This window comes from Odocoileus virginianus, chromosome 30, assembly GCF_023699985.2.
Source record: "Odocoileus virginianus isolate 20LAN1187 ecotype Illinois chromosome 30, Ovbor_1.2, whole genome shotgun sequence".
Classification (NCBI taxonomy): Eukaryota; Metazoa; Chordata; class Mammalia; order Artiodactyla; family Cervidae; genus Odocoileus; species Odocoileus virginianus.
The window spans coordinates 26,627,555-26,651,948 of record NC_069703.1 but is presented as its reverse complement, the minus strand read 5'-3'; the positions used below and the strand labels follow the sequence as shown (position 1 = coordinate 26,651,948).

Sequence of the window (24,394 nt, the reverse complement as noted above, 5' to 3'; positions counted from 1 at the left end):
CAGAGTTCAGCAAAAGACTTCATGACAAAAGGTAAATATTAAAAAATCAACTGTATTTCTATACACTAGCAAAAGTGAAGGTAAGAAAACAATTTTTTTTACAACCCTTTCAAAAACACCTAGGATGAGATGTAACAGGAAGTACAAAACTTGTACCATGAAAACCACAAAACATTTTTTAAAGATACTAAACACCTAAACAGAAAACATTCTGTTTATGGATTTTAAGACTTAATATTGTTAAAATGGCAACATTCCCCAAACTGATGTACAGATTCAATACGAAGGTTATCAAAATCTCTGCTGACTTAACAGAATTTTGTAAGCTGATCCTAAAATTCACACGGAAATTCAAACTACCTGGAACAGCCAAAACTTCTGAAAAGAACAAAGTTAAAGGGCTCACACATCTTAATTTCAAAACCTAATACAAAGCAGTATTAATCAAGACACTGGGCTACTAGCAAAATGGCATACAGATTAATGGAACAAAACTGAGAGTCCAGAAATAAACCTCTGTGCTATGGACAACTGATTTTCAATAAGACAGCAAAAAACTCAACAGGGAAAAAACAGTCTCTTCAACAAACAGTGCTGGAACAACTGGACAGCTCCATGTAAAATAACAAAGATGAACCCCTTATACCATATAAAGAAAGTAACTTAAAACTGATCATAGGCCTAAATATAAGAGCTGAAACTATAAAACCTCAGTAAGTACTAATCACTGAGAATAAGTAGTGTTTCAGGAAGAGTACAGTAAAAGGAAGAGGTGGGTTCAGGCTTTTTCTGAAAAGTCTGCTTGGCCCAAACAGTAATTTACTATGATCTTCAAAGTGTGGACAGAGGAAGAGAGATTTTGAATAGATGATACCATATAGCGTGAACAAACACCAAAAGTTCAGGAAACAATCAGCCACCCAGGAGAGCAGGGTAGGGATGAGAAGACGAGGGCAGGGTATTAAAGACCCCAAATCTTAAAGGTCAAATTGTTGTGGCCTTTGATGCTAAGAAACTTAGTTTACATTCCAAAGTACAGAAACATACAGTATTAGAAAATAACTGTATGCCAAGGATACCCTGAAGGCAGTAGGAACTGGAGGGAAGGAAACTACATAAAAGATAACAAATAATCCTCTCCTCCACGGGTCAGGAGGCTGTGTTGAGTATGACATGGAACAAGCAGCCAGGATTTCTGGCTCCTAACTGCCCGCAGGGTGGCAAAGGTGGCAGCTGTCCTGCAGCCTTTCCAACAACTGAAATCTTTCTGCTTTAATACACGAGGGTGGTTCTGTACCTGAATCGCGGACAGAACAAAGCCGCAAGTTACAGCAAAGGCAGCAAAAGGAGGGCAAACAGTGTGGTGCCTTCAACCGAGACGGAAATACAATGAAGAGGCTGGTCAGTGGCTGGAAGACTGGGGGAAGGGAGGGGATACAAGTCTGAGCATAATGGGTCTAAGATGTCCGTGAGTCATCCAAACACACCAGCTGTGAAAGCTAAAAGGAGTCAGAGCTGCCCAAAGAGAACACAGAGGAGATCTCCAAGGTAAGTTCAAGAACAGAATACTCTGGAGGAACGCCAAGGCTGAGAGGGGAAAAATCCCACGGAAAAGATCAATGAAGGAGGAGAACTTGGAGAGGGAGGGGTTAGGAAAGTCAAGGGAGGAGAGCCAAGTGGTGTCAAATGCAGCCTAGATGCAACAGTCACATGCAAGTAAGACATTTCACTTTTCTACAGTGTTTTAGATAAACCAGGTAAAATAACAAAACTTTGGTCAATTACATCCTTCCTATCTGCTCAAGTGTCTATAGAAAACTGTAGACTAGTGTTGAGTGAAATAAAAAGAACACACAACCAAAAAGTCGAGTGTTTATGTTTTATTCTGCAGACATGCTGAGGACTGAAGCGCAGGAGACAGGCTCTTAGCTCTGAAGGGCTGTTGCAGAGAGATAAGGAAGAAGCCAGGGTATGTATGAGTTCTGCAGAAACAAACTAGGTAGTTGCACATCAAAAGATTTCTGATAACTGAAGAAAAAACAAACACCAAGTTAATGAATTTATTAGTGCCCTTCTATGCATAGGAAGATGCAAGAGCCTGGCTCACTGAAATCATTCCTTTGATATGCACCTTAACTGTCTAGAGCCGGTATTGTGCTCTTCTCTACCCTGAATCGCCTGAGGATTCAGTTCAGGCAGTCGCAGAGGCTTGTGGCTTCCTGGCCACAACATCCTTTGTTTACTGATGTGAAAAGCAACATTTTTCATCCACATCAGGAAACTAGTCACAGCTACTGTATTATGTTGTCACACCTTAGAATATGATTATCACCTTCCAGAAAGCAAATCTGAACCATGAAGTCTATTAATCTTTTCCTTCACAGTGTCGAGGTTTCCAATCTAGTTTAAGAAGGCGTCATCCATGCCAGGATTAAACCACTGGCACTCTATGCCCTATATTTTTTCTAGTATTCGCAAAATCTTTGTATTTAATCAACATGGAGTTTACTTTTCTCCACTGTGTAAGGGAGAAAGCTAACTTTTTCTTTCAGATGAACTGTCTGAACCATTTATTAAATAAACCATCACTTCCTCAATTAACCAAAGAGTCACCTTCAATAATAAGTTACAGTTCACAGTTGGGTTCAGTTCTCAACTCTGTTCTGTTTCTTGGATGCACCTGCCTACAGCTCTGCTAACACCACACCACACCAGGGGCAGATTCACAGCAGCGCTCCTTTACCTGTGGTCCACGGACCAATCCTTCAGAATTACCTTAGAGCATACTTTAATGGAGATTCCTCAGACCCGTCTTTCCCTTTCTCACCTTCCCAATACCTGCAAGCTGAAAACTACTGGCAGACTCGATTTTAAACAGCAACCATGGGGTTTTAATGTGCACTAGGATTTGAGAGCTACTGCTTTAAGTAGCTGATAAGGCCTTCACTAGTCACATGTTTCAAAATGTTCTTATCAACTCTTACAGATTAATTCTATAGAGTCAACATTTCTTTATGGTGAAACATGATTTAAAAAGATCAAAAAGGAACAAATATATATTGCTTATATGGAAAATCTAAAGAATATATACAAATGAACTTCTTTACAAAACAAAAATAGACTCACAGACATTGAAAACAAACATGGTTACCAAGGGGGAAAGGGTGGGAGGTGATAAATTAGGAATCTGGGATTAACAGATAAGCACTACTATATACCAAATAGATTTATTTTTTTTCCCCAATTATTTTTATTAGTTAGAGGCCAATTACTTTACAATATTGTAGTGGTTTTTGCCATACATTGACATGAATCAGCCATGGATTTACATGTGTTCCCCATCCTGAACCCCCCCCTCCCACCACCCTCCCCCACCCCATCCCTCTGGGTCATCCCAGTGCACCAGCCCCGAGCACTTGTCTTATGCATCCAACCTGGACTGGCGATCTGTTTCACACTTGATAATATACATGTTTCGATGCTGTTCTCTCAGATCATCCCACCCTCACCTTTTCCCACAGAGTCCAAAAGTCTGTTCTATATATCTATGTCTCTTTTTCTGTCTTGCATATAGGGTTATCGTTACCATCTTTCTAAATTCCATATGTATGCATTAGTATATTGTATTGGTGTTTTTCTTTCTGGCTTACTTTGCTCTGTATAATGAGCTCCAGTTTCACCCACCTCATTAGAACTGATTCAAATGAATTCTTTTTAATGGCTGAGTAATATTCCATAGTGTATATGTACCACAGCTTTCTTATCCATTCGTCTGCTGATGGGCATCTAGGTTGCTTCCATGTCCTGGCTATTACAAACAGTGCTGCAATGAACACTGGGGTAAACGTGTCTTTTTCAGATCTGGTTTCCTCGGTGTATATGCCCAGGAGTGGGATTGCTGGGTCCCAAATAGATTTAAAAAATACAAGGACCTACTGTATAGCATAGGGAAATATATTCAATATCTTGTATCTATAATGGAAAAGAATCTAAAAATATATAAATAAAAATATATATAAATGAGTCAATATGCTCTGCACCTGAAACACTATAAATCAACTACGCTTTGAGATTTAGGGGAAAAAAATACCATGACAAGATATACAAAGAATTTCAATAATTTTTTTTTTTTAATTCAAGCAATAAAAAGGAAAACTGGGCAAAGAACACATACAGAGAAGCCCAAAAGAAGAAAAGCAGATGGCTAAAACAGACAGACAATATGTTCTCCTAAACTTGTAATCAAGATTAAAATGAAGGCATACTAATTTTTATCCAACAGTTTCACAAACATGTAAAAGACTACAATATCCAGAGTGCATTGAAGTAATCTGGCAGTATTTAAAACACACACACACACACCCCCTTGGCAATCCCCACATTCAGAACACTATTCTACAGAAAAGCAAGTGCTTACTAAGCACATAAAAACAAGAATTCATCATTCATTTGCCCAACAAATATTGAACACAGACTCCACACCCAGAACTCTTTCAGAGGATGAAGTCATAGTCATGAACAAAATCTGGGAAGCAAACAGACCACGCACAAATAACTAAATGCCAAGAGGTAACCGGAGCTGCTGAGAAAAACAAAGCAGGTGCAAGGGAGTAAAATTGGGATAGCAGACGACTGCCGCATCATAAAACCACAAGAGGCGGCATCTCACAGGTTGTGAGATGTGGGCAGACAGTCATCTCAGAGAAGAGCACTCTAGCGGAGCCCAGACAGGAAGGGTAACAGTGAGCGGAGATGAGGGCAGAGAGGATGCTGAGAGGGACCCGATCCTGCAGGGCCAGCACCACTGTGAGCACAGAGCTGGCACGAGTGTGGCCATCTGATCTACCCTACAGAGGACTGCAGCCGCTGCGAGGGCCCTGACGGGATCAGAGGGTGATACTGGCTTAGGTCAGAATGGGGACGGAGGAGGCAGTGAGAAACGACCTGCTCCTGACTCTGTTTTGAAGGTATAGCTTTGGATACAGTGAGAGGGAAAAAGGAGTCAAAAGTGACCCTGAAGTTTGGGGCTTGAGACATCAAAAAAATACTGAACAGCATTTACTGAGAAGGGAAGACTGCAAGAGGGCAGATTTTGCCAAAAACAACAACAACAACAAAAACTAGTTCTGTTTGATGAGAGATAACTTTGGGAATTCTCAGCCTATTTATGGTATTTCAACTGTGAGACTGGCTGAGATGCCTCGGAAGTGAGAACACGTGCAAATGGCAAATAGAAGGGCGAGCAAACGGGGCAGGAGAGGAGCCACTGCTGAGAGAGGAACAGGAGGGTGGACAGGAGGACCGATCCGCTCTATACGTGTTGTCAACAAAGACAGATGTAAACGGAGGCACCGATGAGATGAGACTTCACACCCATTATCACAAAAGAAGAAAGAAAAAAGAAAATGACAAGCACTGGCCCAGAGGCAGAAGTGGAGAAACCGGAACACTTACTGATGCTGGTGGGAATGTAAAATGGTACAGCCGCTATTGCAAACAGATGTTCCTTAAAAAAATTAAACACAGACTTAACATATGATCCAGCAATTCCACTTGTGGGTATACTTCCAAAAGGACAAAGCATGGACTCAAACAGGTATCTGTACACCGAAGTTCACAGCAGCATTTCATGACAGCTGAAAGAAACAAGCTGAATATTCAAGATAGGTTAAGTGTATCAACAAAATGTGACTGCCACACAATGAAGTATTATTCAGCCTTAAAAAAAGAATTGAAGTTCTAATACATGCTATATGTATGAACCCTGAAAACATCATGCTAAGTGGAATAAGGCAGACATAAAAGGACAAATATCTGACTCCGCTTATATGAGATACCTACAATAAGCAAAGGCACAGAGACGGTGAGTAGAGCTGCCAGGGGCTGAGGGAACGAAAGCAATGTTTGCTGGATGATGGGACAGTCTGGATGATGGGAACATTCTGGAGACAGCTGACGGTGCACAACAATGTGAATATGCTTAATGCCAATGAACTTAAAGGTGATTACAACAGTAAATTGTTATATATTACTACAATTTTTTTAAAGTGAAAGTGAAAAGAAAGTTAAGTGAAAGTTGCTCAATCATGTCCGGCTCTTTGCCACCTCATGGACTATACAGTCCGTGGAATTCTACAGGCCAGAATACTGGAGTGGGTAGCCTTTCTCTTCTCCAGGGGACCTTCCCAACCCAGTCTCCCACATTGCAGGAGGATTCTTTACCAGCTGAGCCACAAGGGAAGACAACAATTTTTTTAAAAATCAAAAAAAAAAAAGAGGAGGACTGAGAATTCACTGGATTTGACAATGTGAAGGTCATTACTGACTTTGAAAAGAACTGATGTTAAAGATCAGAGCCTAACTGGAGACAGTTAAAGAAAAAATAAGAAGAGATCTCTAGGAAGAGGATTAGAGAAATGAGTTATACGGCAGGACAAAGCAATTTCTTTTGTTTTAAAAATAAAGAGACACGGGAATTCCCTGGCAGTCCAGTGGCTCGACTTGGTGCTTTCATTGCCAGGGCCCAGGTTCGATTGCTGCTCAGGGAACTAAGATCACACAGGCCATGTAGGGTGGCTAATAACAAAAACATTATGTTATTATATAACATAAGAGATATATACAGGTAAGAGAGTACAGCTTGCAAGGACAGTGATGGCTATGACCCAAAAGAGGAAAGATAAGGATTACAGTCATTCTTCTGAATCTTAGGAGGGCCATTTCCAGGAAACTCCTGGGATACTCCAGCTGTCTACATAAAATGACACAGTACAGTCAGCTCTCCATATCCATGGATGCAGACGACAGATATGAAGGGTGCAGAAGACAGTAACATCTTAGTAGGAGAGAGGGTGAACATGGTACCCAAGTGGAAGAGGTTGGCCTCAGACAGGAACAGGAAGGCAGGGACATGTGGGTGGGAAGGAGCTGGTGGGAGATCCCCTTCTGGGTGCTTCTATGTGATCAGAGTAACAGGACGCAACACTGGCTGAGAGGGAGAAAGAAAGGAAATGACTGAAAAATTGAGAAAGTGTAAGAGAGTCATCCAGGAAAACAGGCGAGTGAGTGGAGGAGGAGACACCAGCAGATCACCTGGCAGCTCACCAGGCCCACGTGTGGTCGGTAGTCAAGGGTGTGAAGTAAAACCGATCAAGCCACTGTGTGCGTCCCTGACAAGGGCAGCGGGCAGAGCACAAAGGCGATCCGGGAGAGCTGCCTGAACCGATGACGGGATTCTATTAGGCAAGCACCAGAACAAAACAGGGCAAAGCGGCGGGCGGGGGGTGACAAAGAAACTGAGGCTATTTCCAAGACAGTGAATAAAATGACTGCTAAGGGAATTTTAACTTGAGAAAGGAATGCCATGAAGAGGGAAAGGTTTATGAGAAGGAAACAGATCAAGAGAATTAGATCCTGGCTTGAGTTATAGAATTGTTGGAGTTGGGGTACTAAACAGGAGTAAGCTGAAACCACAGGAGGTAGTAATAATAAGTAGTCTGCGTAGTGTCTGAAGTTAGGACTGCTGAGAGTTGTTTAGTTACTGCTCGTGGGGAGGTGTAGATATATTAACAGAGAAAGGGGAAGCAGAGGCAGACTGAAATGAGATCATTTAAGGACAGGAGGCCAAGGAGCAGAAAGGCTGAAACCACTGAGGCTCAGGATAGGATAGGGGTAATGAGTGAGAGAAAGCCTGAGTATTCAAGGAACAAAAGGAGAGATGACTATAACAAGGAATTATGGTAAGTAGTACAGTCAGAAGGCAAGGCTTAGAGGATGCAGAGAGTACTGCTTCAAAGGCAAAAAACTGTTGAAGTTAACCAGATTAGGCCCAAGATGGAGTAGCTCATGCTAAACCCCATGTCAGCAAAGTACAACCTGGCTAAGTTTCTGTGCTCAGCTTTCCCAGAAAGAGCAGGCATGTGCTATCCTATCAGCCTTGCCTGCTCTGCACAAGTTACCTGACCCAGGTCCAATCCCACCCTTCGCTCCATATAAAGCAAAGTAACCCTCTTGAACCAAGCAGCAAATACCCAGCATAATTTCCTTTCTCTCACTTATTGTGATCTATAAAAATATCTTGCTGGATTTCCCTGGAGATCCAGTGGTTAAGAATCTGCGCTTTCACTGCAGAGGACACAGTTCAATCCCTAGTCGGGAACTAAGATCCTGCATGCCGCATGGTCAGCCAGGGGAAAAAAAAATCTCCTGCTTTGTACAACTCTTTGGAGCTCCTTTCTGTCTGGATGGATGCTAGACTGGATGCTGCCTAATCTGAACTACTGAATAAATCCTACTAGATAGGAAACAACTGAAAACAGAAAACAATTTAAAATCAAAGAATAGTTAAAGAACTTATACATCCACTGTGTGGATGATATACAGCCATTAAAAATAAGTTATATATACATGCAGTTAACCTAGAGGGACTTCAATGCACCGTGCTAATTATAAGAAAATTGAAAAAAGCTATAACTGGTCAAAGTGCGTTAATCTTTGAAGACTATAATAAAGTCCACTTTTACTATACTCTCACAACTGTTAATTAAAATAACAAGATGAGTCAAGTTTAACTTTAGAAGATGACCCATCATTATTTTGGAGAAGGAAATGGCAACCCACTCCAGGGTTCTTGCCTGGAGAATCCCAGGGACGGGGGAGTTCGCAGGAAACAGTCCATGGTGTCACCAAGAGTCAAACACAGCTCAGCGACTGAGCACCAGCAGCATCATTATTTATGCAATGAAAGATTCGTCAACACTAAATCTTTAAATGTGAAAGTGTGATTATACCTAGTTAGGTTCAAACACCTGAAATGTTTTTAAAATATTCTATATAGATGGTCAACTGTATTAGGTCAAAATAAGTTATTTACATCTTACATAATTTTACTTAGCTTCTGTTTAAACTCACAATGATCAGGCTAAAGGAAAATCTTTCCCTGTGGGGCATCTATTATTTGAGAAGAACACAGGAGGCAGGAGGCAGGAGGCAGGAGGAGGGCAGACAGAACTATGAGTAATTGTCAGAAAACAGAAGACAAAAGTTGGAGTTATAAAAATAATCATACATAAAGTAATGGAGATTAGTACTCACCTACAAAATCACCTTCAAATAATATGCTTTAGGAGTATATGAAATTCTGATGTTAAATTGTTACCAAGGGGTATTAGTAACATCATAGTCATACAACCTGTATTAACTTCCCCTCCCCACAAAAAGCTACAAATCCTCATATGAAAAGCTTCCAGAGACAACGTGTTTCAATAAAAGTAAAAAAAAAAAAAACAAAACAAAAAACTGTAAATGCCTGACTTTATGGGGAAGGGGGCACAGGCTGTCAAAGGGACCACCTTTACACTGTAATATTCCATGGTTCTGCCTGCTCAGACATGGTTCATCTACAACAATGTTACAGGCTCAGGAGAGATGCCACATAACAGTGTCTCAACCCATCAACCTCCACAAGTTGGAGACCTGACAATGGAATCAGGAGCTGCTCTGAATCCATGACCTTGCCATAGCCACAGGAGGGACCTAGGTCAATAACCCTAATGTTCACCCTGCCAACACAGAGTCTTCTTTCCTACACTCACTGCCACCAAGAAAATGCATCTGAAAGTTCAATTTCCAGAGCAGAGAAAGAACCCCTACACTTGAAAATTCTCCTACAAATTCACTGGGGGCAGAGGGAGTGACCCACACAGGGAGAGAAGGTGACAAGAAAATGCTCCAGAGGGGGCACTGTGATGCCCACAATTAACTGATGCCTTGGTTAACCTTGCCCACCACCCAATTCTATTCCCCACTCTCTGTCCTCCTTGTAGCCTACAACATCCAAATATGCATCCAGACTACATAACTATTCATATCTGGAAAAATATTCAGCTTAGCATTTTATCTCTAACAAAGTTTAAGTAAGTGAATTGCACAGTGATGAAAAGCAAAAATCTGTATTTGGTGGCATGAAGTGTAACTACAATTTTCACCCAGCTTGCAATAAATGGGAAGCAATTCTGAATACCAAGCAAGGAAGTACAGTGTAGGAAGCTTTGTATCATCTCATTTTAATTGTCACTAAAACTCAATTTCAAGCAGATCGTGTCCAAAGACACATCTAACAGATGAGGTGAAATTTTAACCAACATGTTTGACTCCAAAGCCCACTTGAACTTTAATTCCCCACACTCCCTACACTCTAGAGCTAATACTTTATTATTAGTTTAAAAGGGGGGAGGGGAAAATAAAAAGGCCCTCTGCTGCTGCTGCTGCTAAGTCGCTTCAGTCGTGGCCGACTCTGTGCGACCCCACAGACGGCAGCCCACAAGGCTCCCCTGTCCCTGGGATTCTCCAGGCAAGAACACTGGAGTGGGTTGCCATTTCCTTCTCCAATGCATGAAAGTGAAAAGTGAAAGTGAAGTCTCTCAGTCGTGTCTGACTCTTAGCAACCCCATGGACTGTAGCCCACCAGGCTCCTCCGTCCATGGGATTTTCCAGGCAAGAGTATTGGAGTGGGGTGCCATTGCCTTCTCCACCTACTTATAATTCTCCTTTCCACAAAAGTCGCAGTCACATTCCTACAGAACTGAGAGAGTCCTGATAAATTATCCAAATTACTTATTTTGAAATGAGAAACTGGGGTCAAAAGGGCAGAAAGAAAGATTTCCTTCCCAGAACAAGACTTTACTGAGTTGTAATGGGAAATGCAGGCAGCAATTATGATTTGCTATCAGGAAAGTGTTTCTTTAGGTAGGCGCCTGGCTATGATGAACATGTTTGCTTCTCTGTCTCCCAATACTAAGATCCTAATAAAAATATGAAACATACACATCTGCTTCAGAACAATGGTTTTAACATTCACTTACTTTGTGCACTGCTGCAAAAACAAAAACACACCACCCAGACCCAACTGAAAATTTTTAACTCTTACATATAAGCTAATTTATTACCTTGACTCAATACTGCACTTATTCTCACTCTTCCTTTACTGAAAAAGATTTTTCCTTTCTAAAACTTCAAAAATTAATAGGATCTTTAACAATTTTTAAAATCTGAACTCTGACCTCACAACTGTTACTGTTTTATGCATGAAATTATTCGACTGTACAGCTAAAAATCAAGCCCATTAATCCATGTAAGTACTTCCTTAATACAACAAATTGAAAAGGTCAAGAGATTCTAGACCAGAAAGTCTATTAAGGTCATTTTTAGAGGACTGAGTCACGTACCATCTGGATTAAATGAACTTTCAATTCACAACTAGGAAATCTGATGAGGAAATAATAGTTTGGTCTTTTCTTTTTAAGAAAACTACGAGGCTTTTATTTATTCTAAACTCAGAAAATAAAATTTTTGGCCCTAAAGACCACTGGAAGGAAAGAAGGAAGAAAGGGAAAAGGAAAGGAAGAAAGGAAGGAGGGAGGAAAATTCAAGTCTTCACCATAAATATATTTAAATTAAAAACTGAAAAGCAGTTAAAACAATCCCATTTAAAGTTGTATATCAGTGAACACGTACACACTGCTATATTTAAAAAGGATAGCCAACAAGGACCTACTGTATACTACATGGAACTCTGCTCAATGTTATGTGGCAGCCTGGACAGGAGGAGAGTTTGGGGGAGAACGGATACATGTATATGTACAGCCGAGCTCCTTCAATGTCCAACTGAAACTATCACAACATTGTTAATCAGCTATGCACCAATACAAAATAAAAAGCTTAAAAAAAAAAGTGTCAAAAAAAAAACACCTAGAAATAAATTTAACCAGTCTCCCAAGGCAAATTAAATAAACAGATAAGATCTAATTAAACACTTTTGCCCAGCAAAGGAAACCATGAAAAGACAACCTACAGAATGGGAGAAAATACTTGCAACAATGAGATTAACTAGGAATTAATACCCAAAATGTACAAACAGCTATACAAACAGCTCACATAGCTCAGTATCCAAAAAAAAAAAAAAAGGAAACAATCAGAAAACGAGCAGCAGACCTAAATAGACATTTCTCGAAAGAAGAGACAGAGACAGCCAACAGGCATGTGAAAAGATGTTCAACATCACTGATTAGCAGAGAAACCAAAATCAAAACCGCAAAACCACAACAAGAATTTACAAGTAACAAATAATGGAACGGGTGTGGAGGAAAGGAACCCATCCTATGCTGGGAATGCAGTCTGGTGCAGCCACTACGGAGAACAGTATAAAACTGAAAACAGAGCTGCCATATAATCCAGCAGCCCCACTCCTGGGCATGTATCTGGAAAAGATGAAAATTCTAATTCAAAAAGACATATGCTTCCCAGTGTTTATGGCAGCTATCACTATTTACAATAGCCATGAACTAGTGCTTCTGAATGTCCCAAAGAAGAGCAACTTAAATGTCCAGTGGCAGAACAGGTACAGCAGACACACACACACGGGCTATCTCCCAGCCATAAAAAGGAGCATCACCACCTGCAGCAACACGGATGGACCCAGACACTACGATACTAAGTCAGAGAAGGACAGCACCACAGACACCACTCATATGCAGATCAAAAAACAAAGATACAAATGACCTCATTTATAAAACAGCAATAGACCCCAAAGACAGAGAAAACAAGTTTACAGTTACCAAAGGAGAAAGGGAGGAAGGGAAAATTAGGCACTTGGAAATAACGTATACACGCCACTATATACATAAAATAGATAACCAACAAGGACCTTCCGCATAGTACATGGAACTCTACTCAGTATCTTGTAATAAATGATAAAAAGAATCTGAAAAGGTATTTATATTCTGTTACACATTCTTTACATACAGACAAGTGAGTACATATATTTATATATAATTCTTACATGTATTCTTTATATATATAAAAACTGAATCACTCTGCTGTATACCTGAGGCTAACATAACAATTTAAATCAACTATTTAAAAAAAATTCAGCTTTCTCAAGAGGATAAAAATAATAATAATACAAATGGATCTACACAAAACAGAAACAGTCTCAAAACATAGAAAACAAACTTAGGTTAGCAAAGGGGAAGGGAGGGAGGATAAATCAGGAGTATGGGATTAAAAGCTACAAACTATTAATACTATACATAAAATAGATAAGCAAAAGTATCTCATAATAGTCTATAATGGAAAATAATCTAAAATAGATATCTATCTGAATCACTTTGCCATATGCCTGAAATGCACAATACTGTAAATCAACTATGCTTCAATAAAGAAAAAGCAACATTAAATTTCAAAATTAAAATTTTGGAAATATTTTTAAAAATTAAAAAGCTGCTGAACAGTTACAACTTTACATAATCTTCAGCCCTCCACTGTAATTTTTAGATTTTCAGTCCTTTTATACTAACAGTTGAAATAACTTAGGACTCTTGGGTATTCTCCTTGAACTACAAATATAGTACCTTGACTTCCCTAACCTTGATTGAAGTACTTTATTTAAATTTACTACTTTTATTCCACTTTTCTTTTCTAAATAAAGTCCAAGAGAGATGTTTTTTCAAAAAAGAAAAAATGCTGGGTATTGGCATAAAATTAAATAAGAAACAAAGAAATTAGAGGAATCTTTATCTTTTCCTGCCTGACATAGAACAAGGATTTTAATAAATACCTCTGTGCACAAGAATACTCAAATACACACCTACACCAATCTCAGCTCTGCAACCAATTACTATAAGTCATTGTTCAAGTCACTAAGTCCTAATTTGCTCACCACTAATGTTGATGGAATTAAACTAGTTCTATTTCAAAACTATATTCTACTGATATAAAGGACTCCTAAAATTATTTAAAAGTACCAACAGACCATCAAACTTTGGAGATTTAAATGACCTGTGAACCCATTTCTGTCTTCTATATAAGATACTTTCCCCTCTCCTTTGGGGGCTAAAGGGAAAAGAAGTAGGAAAAGAGTTCTCCGTTTTAAATAACAAAACAAACAAGGAAAAATCCTCAATGAGAAGACTTCTACAAATTCATTTCAAAAACTTAATATTTTCCAATCAGATGAGATTGTCTCCGTGGTGGGAAAAAGAACAAGTGTAAGAAAGGAGTTTGGAAAGCCCTTACTTCCTTTCCATTCTGAATCACATGAATGTACTATTTTAACAGAAGTACTTTTTAACACAAAGTCTAAAGATAATGTGGGTGGTCTATGAGATGGAGCTGGTAAGGAGAGCAGTTCAGATCTGGGTTAAATTTCCTGCCGAGTAAAGGAGAACTACTCAAACCAACACACACAAGTTTTAATGCATTGGCAAAATCAGCTTTCATACATTCATCCTGATCTCTCACATGTCTGGCCACCTGGCTAAAAGAACGAGTCAAGCACCCCGGAAAAGGAAACTGCCAGGTGATCTTCTCTTGCACAGATAAATGTATAAAAGCCTGAGGTCCACACGCAAAAAGGCAGTAAGGTGGATTTATCCATTGGAATGTCCCTTCACTCTTCCTTAGGGTTGCCAGATTTAACAAATAACAAAAACTCAGTACAGTTAGAGCTGAATTTCAATTAAACAACAAATTTCAGCGAACATATGTCCATGCAATATCTGGGACACATAGTAAAACATTATTCAATGCCTATCTGAAATTCCAATGCCTGGTATTTTGTATGGCAACCCTACTCCTATCCCCAGTCCATCACAAAGTGGGACAATCAGGATACCCAACCACTCTGGTTTGCCTAGGACTTCAGGGTTTCCTGGGATTTAGGACTTTTCAGTACTAAAACCACAGAAGTCCCAGGCAAACCAGAATGAGCCAGTCATCCTGCAATTAATCATTTCCTGAACTAAGCAAACCAATAACAGCCTGAGATCCATAAGTGTGATATTAAGGAAGTAACTTTTCTGAACCTTATTTCCCCATATGCACGAAATTTAAAGTGCAGCAGATAATAAGAGGGGCTTCCCTGGTGGCTCAGAAGGTAAAGAATCTGCCTGCAATGCGGGAGACCCGAGTTCGACCCCTGGGTTGGGAAGATGGCCTGGAGGAGGCACAGCAACCCACTCCAGCATTCTTGCCCAGAGAATCCCCACGGACAGAGGAGCCTGGCGGGCTACTGTCCACGGGGCTGCAAACAGCTGGACACGACCTGAGTGACTAAGCACAGCACAGGTAATAAGGGACTCTGGAAAAATGCAAAGGCATGATAAATGCTAGTTATTAGTATAGCTGGTTTTGGTACAAATTTCTTTTTCATGTGGAGTTTCAAAGGAGACAGGTACTTGTTTCATTTACACACTTTTTATAAGATCTGCCAAAGGTCCTACTACCTGCAACACTGGTTTGATTGCACATAAAAACTGTTCAATAGACCCGTTCCTTTCACAAGTACAGCTATGCTCTAGGTTTGATGATGGCCCCTCATTCACCTGCTGTGTAACATGGGACAAGTCCATCAGCATCCACAAGCTTCAGATTCACTGTAAAACTGGGGTGGTAAACAAATACCCCACAAAACTCCCGTGAGAGAAAAACAAGAAAAGTAGGTGAAAGCACTCTACATAAATTACAAAATACAATGTAAGTTTCAGTAGCATTTTAAATTTGTTTATTTATTTAAAAAAACTGGGGGTACCAATATTAATATTTTGTTTTACCTTGATAATTTCTTCTTCCTTCTGATTCTGACGGTACTAAAGTCAATTCAACTGTACTCTTACTGCGAGTTTAGGCTATTTAAGTATGAATCACCAGAATCATGGACAGAATTTCCCTTTTTTTAATCAATATAACTGAACATCAAGAAAGTCATCAACTTGCTGTGAATCTGTAACACAGATTTAAACTATTGAGTAACAATGATAACAAATCTAAATGTATTCACATACAATTCTATTTGTTAATGTCTTCATTTAAATTCTACATGTCATTTTTAGGGGGACTACTAATAACTAATATTAACTAATAATACTACTAATAACTAGCATTAAAATAAAATTCTAATCAAAATCTGCTTCTCTTGATTTTTCTTAGAGGAGTTCTAAATGCTTCAACCCAGCAACTACACAAAGGACATTTATACATGTGAAATAGATCAATTTTTACATCATTTCCTAACTCTTAGAACTTCTAAATATAAGTAGCTTCCAAACATGAAGAGGTAGAATTCTAAGTTTCAGAATTCAAGACACTGGGTTTCTCAAATCGTCCATGAAATTCCATTTACTTCACAATACAATTAACCTGGTTAATTACAGTCATCATACAATTAAGACTGGTTCCAAATCAGGAAAGGAGTATGTCAAGGCTGTATATCGTCACCCTGCTTATTTAAACTTATATGCAGAGTACATCATGTGAAATGCCAGGCTGGATGAAAAACAAGCTGGAATCAAGACTGCCAGATATGAAGATGACCTCAGATATGAAGATGACACCACCCTTATGGCAGAAAGTGAAGAACTAAAGAGCCTCTTGATGAAAGTGAAAGAGGAGAGTGAAAAAGTTGGCTTAAAACTCAATATTCAGGAAACTAAGATCATGGCACCTGGTCCCATCATTTCACGGCAAATAGACGGGGAAATAATGGAAACAGTGACAGACTTTTTTGGGGGTCTCCAAAATCACTGCAGATGGTGAATATAGTCATGAAATTAAAAGACACTAGCTCCTTGGAAGAAAAGTTATGACCAACCTAGATAGCATATTAAAAAACAGAGACATGACTTTTCCAACAAAGGTCCATCTAGTCAAAGCTATGGTTTTTCCAGTAGTCATGTATGGATGTGAGTTGGGCTATAAAGAAAGCTGAGCACCAAAGAATGATGCTTGCGAACTGTGGTGTTGAAGAAGACTCTTGAGAGTCCCTTGGACTGCAAGAGGATCCAACCAGTCCATCCTAAAGGAAATCAGTCCTGAACATTCATTGGAAGGACTGATGATGCTGAAGCTGAAACTCCAATACTTTGGCTACCTGATGTGAAAAACGGACTCATTTGAAAAGACCCTGATGCTGGGAAAGATTGAGGGCAGCAGGAGAAGGGGACAACACAGGATGAGATGGTTGGATGGCATAACCAACTCTATGGACATGAGTTTGAGCAAGCTCCAGGAGTTGGTGATGGACAGGGAAGCCTGGCGTGCTGCAGTCCTTGGGGTCGCAAAGAGGAGGACACAACTGAGTGACTGAACAATTAACTTATGTAAACAATGAATTTCCTTTCCCTTTCTTGGGTACCTGATCAAATCTAGGCAAACTTATGAGACAGTTACCTCTGTCACTTTGCCATAGCACTTGTTTCTCCTCCACCCTAAGGAGATGAACTAAAATTCCCAAATCACTTCTTTCTGTATCCTGATCTAGCTGACTCTCAATAAAGGCAATACTAACTGTAGTCATTTATATAAGTGCTTTACTATTTAATACCTATTATTCAATACACAGTAAATTAACTCTGCAATTTCAATATAAATCTGAACTCCATTGATCTATTCTTAGCTACAAATTTAAAATTTGGGGTTTCCAAAGAATTTCCCTTTTATTGTTACTGAAAGAAATCTACAGAGAAAATACTATGCTCTAATATATTTGGTCACTTCTAAGCATTCCTCATTTAGCCAAGTATATTGCTTAAGAAGATGGAGGCAAAGAACTGTCTGAAGTAAAGTGAAGGCACACCAATGGGCAAGGTATAGTTCTTTCCCATCACGCTTGCTTCATTAAAGGACAGCACTCTTGGACATGCATGTTAAGAAGTCTGAAAGGACACACTCCAGATTGGTAAGGGGTAACTCGAGCAAAAGACTCAGGGAACAGGGTAAATGGGAAGGAAATACAATAAAAAGGGGATGTATACACACACATAGCTGATCCGCCCTGCTCTACAGCAGAAACTAAAACATTGTAAAGCAACTGTACAACTGAAAAAAAAAAAACAGAATCAGGGAAGCTTCCCTTTTACTTACACACTCTTACACTGTGTAGAGGGGCTTCCCCGGTGGCCCACACAGTAAAGCATCCACCTGCAATGCAGGAGACCCGGGTTCGATCCCTGGGTCGGGAAGATCCCCTGGAGAAGGAAATGACAACCCACTCCAGTACTCTTGCCTGGAAAATCCCATGGATGGAAGAACCTGGTAGGCCATGGGGTCTCAAAGAGTCAGACATAACTGAGCGACTTCACTTTTCACTTTCATACTGTTTATAGTTTTTAATAATGAACACTATTCGTGTAATTTCTTAAAAATCAGTAGTGTAAAATCAGTGAACACAACAGATGTGAGCCAAGATTCTGAACTGATCTTCTGAAATAGAAGCTAACTGTCAATAACCATGATTCTAATAGATAAAACATTTATTGTTTTTACAGTCTCAAAGCATTTGACCACTAGACTCTTCCTTGTAACAGTTCTATCCAATTTTATTTTCATTTCTCAAAATACTAAAAACTTCCAGACACTTGATCTTTAAACTCTTGCCCCAAAACTTCACAAACTGTAACTCACTTCAGAAGTCAGAGCAAGGAAAGAATAAAACTATGCTATATTTTACTCCATGACAACTATTTAACAGACAGCTCTTGCTATACATTAGTGTATATAGATAGATAGCCATTTTCCTAGCCTTCAACCTACAATTTCTGTTACAACATCCAGTTAAAAATTTTAAATAAGCACAAATTTCAAAGGACCAGCACATGTTGAAATGTTACTACCGTCTAAATAGTGCTGAACTTTGAAAAATTAAAAGGACACTAAGTTCAAATTCTTACAGAGATACTTAATGAAATTCAAATTAAGGAAAGGCAGGTTAAACAGTACTGCTGAATAACACGGCTCAATGTTCCAATGGGGCTCATATGGAATTAAAATTAATATCAAAGCTACTGTCTCATAGCTTTCATAATTCTACAATCACAAAATAGAAAATATTTCTTTCTGATAATTTACCCACATTTGGTTTTAACTTAATACACTTTACACCTAACAGAAATTTTATAGTTGAAAAAATTAAACATTTTACCAGTTGACAATGGTAGGAGGTGCTAGCGCCTTCAAGATATGTGCCTTTGTTTCAATACCTGTTAAAACAAACACATGAAGGCAAGCATTACCACTCCTCATCCAGTTCATCTGAGAGCCAAAATCAACCTTTTCCTGGAGATATTTCTACCTCCAAACCTCACAGAAAAATTTCTGCTGAGCTTTTCTGGAATCATCTTCTATTATACTAGCAAATGACATTTTATCATGTACACTTTTACCAAAAAAAGCCTCTTATAAATACTACTACATAACTATCAGTGTAATGAAAATCCAAAATACTACTATCACTGAATGCTACAAGAATGCACAATAGGAACTCTCCTTCAACACTGGTGGGGATGCAAAATGGGAGAGTCACTTTGGATGACAGTTTAGCAGTTTCTTACAAAACTCACCATACTCTTACCATGTGATCCGGCAAATGATATTTACTTAAGAGTTGAAAAATGTATGCCTAGACAAAAAAGAGCTGCACACAACTGTTTATGGCAGCTTTGTAAACGCCCCAACTTCAAAGTAACCAAAATGTCCTTCAGCAAGTGAATGTACAACTGCTACATCCAGGCAATGGAATATGATCCAGCACTAAAAAGAAATGAGTCATTAAGCCAAAAACTGATGGAGGAAACTCAAATGCAGATTGCTGAGTGAAAGAAGTCAATCTAAAAGGTTACATACTATACATATGACTCCAACTCTATGACATTCTGGAGAAAGCAAAGCTATTGAGACAGACTGGGCCTATTGAGACCAGAAGGTGGCCACAGGCTAAGGATGAAGGAGGGATGAACAGACAAAGCAGAGAGGATTTTCAGACAGTAGAACTACTCTGTATGATACTATAATGGTAGAAGAACGGCATTACACACTTGTCCAAATCCATGGGAAGCACACCACCAAGAGTGATCTCTAATGTAAACCGACAGTGATGCATCAGCACAGGTTCACTGACTGTAATAATGTGCCACTCTGGTGCAGGACGATGAGTACAGGGTGGCGGTGCAACATGGCAGGACAGAGGATATATGGGAAATCGCTCTACCTTCTGCTCAGTCTTGTTGTGAACTTGAAATTACTCGTCAAAATAAAGTATATTAAAAAAAGATATATCCAAAACTTTTTATAAAGTATGTTGACATTTTCATTCATTGTTACAACGGTCAAGAAGAATTAAATATATAATAGTATTTCACTGTGTATACAGTAATTTATTAATACTATCTCAAGGTTTTCTTAGTCACTTTTAAAGCAGATAGGTTAGCTGTCTTTAGTTATTTTTTAAAAAATACATTAACAAACATCAGCCCAAACTCACAGAGCCAGTAAGTACAGCTAACAGTTAAATAGAGCAAATGATTAAATATTTTGAGTCAAAATTCAGCACAGCACTGCCTCACTATTAATTTCCTCATTCCCTACAAGACAGCCAAATATACTTTAAAAGAGACAGGCCTTAAGATTAGATAAATCTCAGTCTAAAATCTCTGCTCTGTTTTTTATTAGGTATGATTCTAGACATGTTCATTTATTTAACCATTCATCTATCCATCTGTCCATAGAGGTAGGGGGGAGGGCCTTATCAATTTAACTTATTTCTGTGCAAGTTTCCTCATATATAAGTAAGGACAGCTATAACACTATGAACAATTTATACCCACATTTGTAGATTTCTATAAATAAAAGGCAACTAACTAGAAAAAAATGGGCTATGCATATTCACAGGAAAAAATCCAAATGTCTATTAACTATGAAAAACATGGTCAACATCACCAGTCATCAAGGAAATACAAATTAACACAGTATAATTTTCCCCTACCAGATTTTTTTTTAATGAAAAACGCACAAGTATTGGTGAAGACACAGGAAACAAGACAGCTCTTGGCATTACTGGGGGAAGTGCAGCCACTATGGAGAGCGATTTGGCAGCAAAAGCTAAAAACGCAAATTCCTATGACTTAGCAAATTCCTTCGGAGAAATGTGCCCTGGAGAAGCTTTGACACAGGTGCATACTAACTTTACCTTGCTTTGTTAATTACTCTAACATGACAAGTCCTAGAATTGAACTGACCCTCAATAAATGCTGAATCTCCTCAACAAAGATTAACTGACCCATACATTTTTGTACAAAAAAAGATCTTCATGACCCAGATAATCATGATGGTGTGATTACTCACCTAGAGCCAGACATCCTGGAATGTGAAGTCAAGTGGGCCTTAGAAAGCATCACTACCAACAAAGCTAGTGGAGGTGATGGAATTCCAGGTCAGCTATTTTAAATCGTAAAAGATGATGCTGTGAAAGTGCTATGCTCAATATAACAGGAAATTTGGAAAACTCAGCAGTGGCCACAGGACTGGAAAAGGTCAGTTTTCATTCCAATTCTGAAGAAAAGCAATGCCAAAGAATGCTCAAACTACCGCACAATTGCGCTCATCTCACACACTAGCAAAGCAATGCTCAAAATTCTCCAAGACAGGCTTCAACAATGCGTGAACCGTGAACTTCCAGATGTTCAAGCTGGTGTTAGAAAAGGCAGAGGAAAGAAAAGAAAGAAAGAGCTAAGTTGCGGCCAACACTTACAATCCCACAAACTGTAGCCCACCAGGCTCCTCTTGTCCTTGGGATTCTCCAGGCAAGACTACTGGAGTGGGTTGCCATTTCCTTCTCCAGGGGATATTCCCAACCCAGGAACTGAACGCAGGACTCCCCCACTGCAGGCAGATGCTTTACTGACTGAGCTACGCAGGAAGCACCAAGGCAGAGGAACCAGAGATCAAATTGCCAACATCCGCCAGATCATCGAAAAAGCAAGAGAGTTCCAGAAAAACATCTATTTCTGCTTTATTGACTATGCCAAAGCCTTTGACTGTGTGGATCACAATAAACTGTGGAAAATTCTAAAAGAGATGGGAATACCAGACCACCTACCTGCCTCTTGAGAAACCTGTATACAGGTCAGGAAGAAACAGTTAGAACTGGTCTTAGAACAGACTGGTTCCAAATAGGAAAAGGAGTCCGTCAAGGTTGTATATTATCACCCTGCTTATTTAACTTATATGCTAACTGCAGCCATGAAATTAAGACACTTACTCCTTGGAAGGAAAGTTATGACCAACCTAAATAGCATATTAAAAAGCAGAGATATTACTTTGCCAACAAAGGTCCATCTAATTAAGGCTATGGTTTTTCCAGTAGTCATGTATGGATGTGAGTTGGACTATAAAGAAAGATGAGCGCGGAAGAATTGATGCTTTTGAACTGTGGTGTTGGAGGAAACTCTTGATAGTCCCTTGAACTGCAAGGAGATCCAACCAGTCCATCCTGAAGGAAACCAATCCTGAATATTCATTGGAAGGACTGACATTGAAGCTGAAACTCCAATACTTTGGCCACCTGATGCAAAGAGCTGACTCATTTGAAAAGACCCTGATGCTGGGGAAGATTGAAGGTGGGAGGAGAAGGGGATGACAGAGGATGAGGTGATTGGATGGCATCACCAACTCGATGGACGTGAGTTTGAGTAAACTCCAGGAGTTGGTGATGGACAGGGAAGGCTGGCATGCTTCAGTCCATGGGATCACAAAGAGTCGGACACGACTGAGGGACTGAACTGAACTGGAGACAAGAAGAGAAGAAACTGCAGGCAGTAATGGTATCAGCAAAGGCAGAAGTATTCAAGGAAAGGGCCATTTAAGAAAAGTTATCTGCCATAGGCTGATTAACCACCTCGAGGTATCGGGTCCTAATTCCCGGAAGCGGTGAACATTACTTTACTTGGAAAAGGGGTCTTTGCCAGTGTTATTAAAGTAAGGCATTTGAGATGAGACACTCCTGGGCCTCAAATGCCATCAGTGTCCTTGAGAGAGACAGAGGCAGTAGATTTGACAGCCACAGTGAAAGCAAAGACAAGACAAAGCAGAGATATGAAGGCTATGAAGGCGCTGGCCTGGAAGCCTAGAGGCTTCCAGGCACGCAAGAGTGACAAGCTTCATTCGTCTCTCAGAGCCTCTGGGGGGCGCCCAGGCCTGGCAACACCTTGATTTCGGCCCAGTAACGCTGACTCAAACTTTTAGCCTCTATTAGAGAATAAATTTGGAGAAGGCAATGGCACCCCATTTCAGTACTCTTGCCTGGAAAATCGCATGAACAGAGGAGCCTGGTAGGCTGCAGTCCATGGGGTCGCACAGAGTCGGACACGACTGAAGTGACTTCGCAGTAGCAGCAGCAGAGAATAAATCCCTATTGTTTTAAGCTATCAAATTTGTGGCCTGACAGCAGTTCTGAGAAGCAAACACTGCACCTCACTCCACCGCCCTGTGTGCCATGCTAGATGCTAAATGGTTTAGACATTATTCAGGTCTCTGAAGAGCCATTCATATTTTTATGCAACAGAACAACATAATCATAATCTGCCTCATAATGTTAAATCTAACCCCAACGTTAAGAATTTGTTAACAAGAAAAAACTAGAAACACAAAGATATATCAGAACCAAACATCTGAACAGAAGATAAAGCTCTAAATCACCAGGTACTTGAGGGACAGAAAATCACAATGAAAGAGGTGAAGACAAAAAAAAGGGGCAGAGGGATGAAATGGAGGTAGGAAAACACAGGAAACACTTTAAATATATGTATGTAATTAATTTCCTCAAAGGGATAAGAGAGACCATCTTATGGATGAAACAAGAATACGATGGCATACAGAAGACAAAAGAAGTTCTTGTGACTGAGTAACACCTAAAAGTCAATAGGTATACTAGAAAATGAAGCTGAGAATATTTTTCCAGAAAGGAAAGCAAAAGCAATGAGGTAGAGAACAGGAGGTTAAGAAGATTTTTTTTTAATCAGGTGTCAAATTAATCCCAAAGGCCAAGTTCCACTAACCGTTCTACAAAGAAAGAACAAAGAGAATGAAGAGGCAGAAATTACTGAAGCATTTTGCAATAACCTATCCCAGAGCTGATGAACACTAGTCTTCAAACTGAAAGGGCCTGCTAAAATGAATGGGGGGGGGGGGGGGGGGCAGACCTGAACTCCAGACCCTCCTTGTGAATTCTCAGACCACCAGGTGTAAGAAAGCTTCCAAAATACCACCACCAAGTCACTTACAAATCAGGTAATTCTATAATTAATCATCAAAGAAGGATACTTTGGAGAGTAAAAGCATGTACTATTTTAAGATGAATTTGAAGGCGTTCTAGACAAATGAGGGTGTACAGTCATCCTTCCAATAAAGGAGTAAGAATCCCACTGGCAGCAGATGGCTCCGCAACACTGCAAGGCCATGAACAACGCCTCCCAAGTTTTGTGGGAATTTTTTTTTAATGTTTATTTATATAGTTATTTGGCTGCGATGGGTCTTAGTTACAGCATGTGGACTCCTAATTGCAGCATGT

General features: G+C 39.6%; 1 protein-coding gene across 4 annotated transcripts in view; it reads right to left on the bottom strand.

The window, feature by feature from the left end:
• Positions 1-24,394, bottom strand: part of ACSL3 (acyl-CoA synthetase long chain family member 3) — a 72,716-nt gene that overhangs the window by 36,377 nt on the left and 11,945 nt on the right. Inside the window, exons 2-3 of one of the 4 annotated variants that reach the window (XM_020900175.2) lie at positions 18,974-19,031; positions 15,609-15,778 (exon numbers count right to left, since the gene is read on the bottom strand). The exons of 1 other annotated variant lie outside the window; for it this stretch is intronic. The gene's annotated coding sequence lies outside the window, so the exon portion shown is untranslated. Of the gene's footprint in view, positions 1-5,454; positions 5,507-15,608; positions 15,779-18,973; positions 19,032-24,394 lie in introns of all 4 variants that reach the window. 2 more of the 4 variants (XM_070458705.1, XM_020900176.2) reach the window with 2 other exon arrangements.